This window comes from Tarenaya hassleriana, unplaced genomic scaffold, assembly GCF_000463585.1.
Source record: "Tarenaya hassleriana unplaced genomic scaffold, ASM46358v1 Cleome101, whole genome shotgun sequence".
Lineage (NCBI taxonomy): Eukaryota > Viridiplantae > Streptophyta > Magnoliopsida > Brassicales > Cleomaceae > Tarenaya > Tarenaya hassleriana.
The window spans coordinates 206253-212025 of record NW_010960299.1 but is presented as its reverse complement, the minus strand read 5'-3'; positions in this window follow the sequence as shown (position 1 = coordinate 212025).

The window sequence follows — 5773 nt, the reverse complement described above, 5'->3', positions numbered from 1 at the left end:
GATGCATGTAGTTGATCTTGTCCCCGTGGATGAAATCATGTGTATATGCTCTAAGATCGATGCCCACTCGCTCTGCAATCATGGTTATGATTCCTCCAAAACAAATTGACTCGACGGTTGAGGTGATTACCTTGTGTATATGCAGTGCTACCCTTGACGCGACGTCCGCAACCTCTAAATGGTTGTTAATCATGAAGTGAAGAGGTTCTATGAGCATGTTTAGTTCTGTGATGGAGACGGTTTGCGTATCCTCGCGTGCAAATAGGGTGGATGCCATGAATTGCTGGAGGTAGCGTGTAATACCCCGAAACTGGATTCGAATATTTAATTAGTTTCGAGAATAAATAATTAAATAGAAATATCGTGTTATCATCAAAACGGGAATATACAATAACGGGAAAAAGGAACGAGAAAACACCACGTACGAAGAGACGAGAAAAAGATGGGGAAATGTTGAAAAATTTGCATGGACCGACCGGTCTAGGGTGTGGACCGACCGGTCCAGAGGCGGACCGAGGGTCAGACCGAACGGACTGAACTCGCGAAGAAAAACTGAAGAAAAGGTCTCAGACCGACCGGTCCAGACACTGGACCGACCGGTCTGGGGAACTGACGAACAAGGGACGCAAGTGGCCAAATTGCTACTTTCCAGCCGACTTCTCTCTGCGTTCCGGGGCCCACCGGCGTCAAGTCGCCGACCAATCCGTTCAGGGCGATGCAAGCTCGACCTTGGGCTTGGGCTTGAGCCCATTCGACCTCCCTCTCGCAGAATAAACCTCTCCCAAGGCAGGGGCTTCACCATTTTTGGAGAGATTGCAGAGAAATAGAGAGAGAGGAGAAAGAGAGAAGAAGGGCGAGAAACAGGGGAAACCAGAGCAAGGAGAGCTCGGGAACTCCAAGGGGGACATCCCTAGAGTGTGTAGAAGAGATTTCCGGCGAGCAACAGATCGGAAAACACCTCAAAATCCGGCCAAAACCAGATCAGAGCCAAAACAGAGGTGAGTGGCTTGAGTTCCATATGTGTGAGCTCGTTTTGAGCGTGCTATTATGTCATTTCGATGATTTGTTGGTTGGATTAGATAGAGGACGTTTCAACAAACATTTAGCAACAAACGATACTAAATTTGGTTAAGAAACGAGTGAGATATGGTCGATTGAAGTTGGACAAAAATCTGGAAATCGCGAAATCGCGATCTGTTCTTCGCCTAGTCTCTAGACCGACCGGTCTGGACCCGGACCGACCGGTCTGGACCCGGACCGACCGGTCCAGACCAAAAATCAGACTGAGAGGTCTCGGAATGGTACGGAACACCTAGACCGACTGGTCCAGGCCCTATCTCATTCGTTTCTTAACCAAAATCACTCGGAATGAACCAGAAGACGTGGACCGACCGGTTTAGACCCAAATTACGATGAAAATGGACCGAATGATCCCGGAAAAAGGAATAGAGACACAAGGATCGACCGATCCAGGATGCAAACCCACCCTTTGGCAAATCTTTGATTAGTTACACGTGGTGAGATGTGTGATTCAACGATGAGAGTGAATCGTTGTGTGATTATTCTGGGTAGTTTGCATAGCGTTAACCGGTATCTCGGTCGGGGCCGAATACCGCGATACGCGTGATTGTATTGGAAAGATATGCACGTTGATTGCCATGTTTGTAGCTCACTCGTGCGACGAGTGCAGCATGATTCTGTTTGTGATATAGTTGTGTGCGACACGACGGCCAACGTCATGGACTTGACGGGCGTGCGAGACGCCCCCATGACTAGGGCTATGGCAGAACCCTATGGTGGACTCCATACGGGTGTTGTGTTTATTGTGTCATGGACTTGACACGGCCAACGTCATGGACTTGACGGGCGTGTGAGATGCCCTGGACCCTATGGTGGACTCCATACGGGTATGTTTGTATTTCCGTTGTGTCATGGACTTGACGCGCGTAGTCGCATGTGATGCGATGGCTAACGTCACCGAGTGACGGGCGTGTGTGAGACGCTTCTAGTCATGTTGATATGACTAGGATCTTTGGCTAACCCTATGATGCGATGTCATATGGGTATGATTGTGTTTTGACATATTTGTGACTGATGTGATGTGGTTATGCATGGATATCATTGTTGTTTGTTGGTTGTTAATTATCGAATTAACACCGTTCTCGCTGAGAACGGGTTTACCGGGTTCAACCCGGACTACTCACTAAGCAGTTGTGCTTAGCCCTCGTGGTTTACATTTTTCAGATCACGAAGATTACGCTTAGCGCACGCGGCAGACGACGACCTGAGAGAGGCAGCATCATGTACGGGTTTTACATTTTGGGTTACGGGACTTGTATTTCCTGCATTTTGTACGGTTAAATTATAACTATTCGGACATGTGTTATTTTGCGATACAGATCGCCTGTTGTATTTTCCACTGCTTACTCTGGTTTGTTTAAAAATGTTTTTGGATTTCGTATTTTTGCTTCCGCAAATTATTATTTTATCGTTATATCGTCCATGTGGCACAACCCGTATACTGTACATGGGTTACGGGTGTCACAACTTTTGGTATCAGAGCCACGTTCTTTTCTCGGGAAGGAATCGTGTTAGTTACCCGATAGTTTTCTATGAAAAATGTTTTCAAACCATGTCCGAAGAAAATGTTGGGTTTTATCTACGGGTACCTAGCATGCGATCATATCGATCTAGGTTTTGGTCTACTAGGTTTCATGCAGCGGAAGAAAGATCTAAACCTAGTCAAACGTCACATGCAACCAAACTTACAAAACCCGAAAGATTGTGTATATCACCGAGGGAATTGTTACTTACCTCGTTCTCGATGAAACTTGAAGTTTATTCCGATCCGAGGCCTGTTCTAAATCACCTAGGACTGAAGTTACAGTCCCTCTACACGTATCCACACCGACGGGAAGGATTCCAACGATTTGGAACGTATCTGCTAGGATTAGTGAAGAAAAGGGTAACTCAAGAGACGAGATCCAATCTCGGAACAATAGAAATCGAAGAGAACATGTTCTCTAGGGTTCTAGGATGTTTCTCTGAGTTTTAGGTCGGCCTCTCTTAAGTTTTGACGAAAACCCAAAACTTAAATAAGCTTAGATAACCCTAAAATCGAATTATGGAAATTTTCCAGATCCCGGTCCGCCGGACCAGGAGCTTGGTCCGGTGGACCAGGCTTAGTCCGAGGCTCACGGACCGTCTGACCTGGAGGCTTGGTCCGGCGGACCACGTGTGGTCAGCTCCGGACCAAGATCCTTGTTGGTCTTTCCGGTCCGCCTGGCTTCAGTCTCGGTCTGTCTGACCCACTGTCTGGTCCGCGGCTGACCAACTCTTGGTCAGCTAGACCAGACTTGGACAGATGACCTGAGCCTGACTTCCGGACCTCCTAGGCTGACCGAATTGGTCCGGGGCTGACCAAACTTGGTCAGCTCCGGACCAACACATTGAAACCTCCTTTTTATGCTCGTTTCGGTCAACTCTCGTTTCCATTATTCGGATTCTTCACGTATAAGTCCATCCCTATTGGTGTGTGACCCTGTAGGCCCATTCTAAGTGGTAGTGACTTTCGGAACCTTTCCCGAACCACAAGTCATGGTTAGCCTCTAGCAAGACGCCATGACCACCCACGTTGAATTGAGTTAGAGGTGATCTAACCAAGGCAATAACAGCTCGAGTTCTGATCCTTTATCTCACGATATCATGTGTTGAACAAGGGCATGGTTTGAGCCACCCTTCAAGTTCAACTGCTTTCTCGTCTTGGCAAATCGACTAGTAGAATAGATGCAACTTCATCTATAGCGTGGCCACGCGTTTTCATAGTCCGACTTCCACAAGGGGGCCCAGCGATATCTCTCATGTTAAGGAGGTGACAAGTCCCATATTGCATGTCTATTATCTTCATATGATTCGTAAACGTATCTGATCAACGCCGTTATAATCATCCGGTTAAAGACGACGTTTGACGCAGTCAAGACACGCCACTCCTCATATCAGATACTCTAGACATCTCAGGTCTGAGGATCCAAGAACGAACCGCTGTATGAGATTCAAGTCATGACTCTGTCCATGTGACAATCTCATGCGGGTCATCCAGTCACTCATTCACAACGAGTACTCATGATTGTGATCTACATCCAATGCGTTGATCACACCTCATGCTAGTCTTGATTCAACATTGTTCCCACAATGATGACTGACTACGGAGTTTAGAATCATTCTCTAATGATTCAAGGATACCGAAATACAACAAACATGCTAATCGTATAACGGATAAATAATGCATTCATAAATCAATGAATCAATACAAAGTCAAAATGTCATATTACGGATTATCCTAGAGCATTACAACCAACAATCTCCCACTATGCTCTATGATTTATCCTACAAGCATCTAATCCCCATACCCTTAACATGACCATCATGTTTTGACGAAGGGAGAGGCTTTGTCAATGGGTCGGTAATATTATCATCTGTCGACACTCTGCTTATCTTCACGTCTCCTCTGTCGATGATTTCTCTGATCAAGTGAAATCGCCTGAGTATGTGTTTGGATCTCTGGTGTGACCGGGGTTTCTTAGCTTGCGCAATCCCACCATTGTTGTCACAGTACAGCTCAATGGGATCTGCAATGCTAGGAATGACGCCCAGGTCTCCCACGAATTTCCTGATCCAAACAGCTTCCTTAGCTGCATCCGATGCTGCTATGTACTCGGCTTCTGTAGTCGAATCTGCCACGGTTGGCTGTTTGGAACTCTTCCAACTGATAGCCCCACCGTTCAGGCAGAAAACATAACCTGACTGCGATCTGAAGTCATCTCTATCGGTTTGGAAACTAGCATCGGTATAACCACTTATAGCGAGCTCGTCTTCCAATCCGTCATACAACAAGAATAAATCCTTAGTCCTTCTCAAGTACTTAAGGATGTTCTTGACCGCAATTCAGTGAGCCTCACCTGGTGTAGATTGATATCTACTAGTCATGCTCAATGCATATGATACATCTGGACGAGTACACAACATGGCGTACATGATGGATCCAATTGCCGAGGCATATGGAATCCTACTCATGCGCTCTTGCTCATCCTGTGTCTTTGGACACTGAGTCTTGCTAAGAGCAATGTCATGTCCCATTGGCAAGGCACCCCTCTTGGAGTCTTGCATCTTGAACCGATTCAAGACCTTGTCAATGTATGTACTCTGACTTAGGCCAAGAAGCCTTCTCGATCTATCTCTATAGATCTTGATGCCTAGAATGTAGGCGGCTTCTCCTAAGTCTTTCATCGAAAAGACCGATCCTATCTAGGATTTTACTCCTTGCAAGGTAGGAATGTCATTTCCGATGAGCAATATATCATCCACATAAAGTACGAGGAAGACTACTGCGCTCCCACTGACCTTCTTGTAAACGCATGGCTCAGCTTCGTTTTGCAGGAAGCCAAACGTTTTGACTGCCTCGTCAAATCGAAGATTCCAGCTCCTCGAAGCCTGCTTCAGTCCATAAATGGATCTCTGAAGTTTGCATACCTTCCTCGGACTCTTAGGATCGACAAAGCCCTCGGGTTGTGTCATGTACACATCCTCGAGAAGATTCCCGTTAAGGAATGCGGTCTTGATGTCCATCTGCCATATCTCGTACTCATAATACGCAGCTATGGCTATTTCGGCAGATTCATGGTATAGACTATGATGAAACCTTTTCACCAGTCGTGATGTTTAAATCCATACGGATTCTGCTAGCCATAGCTGCGTATTATGAGTACGAGATATG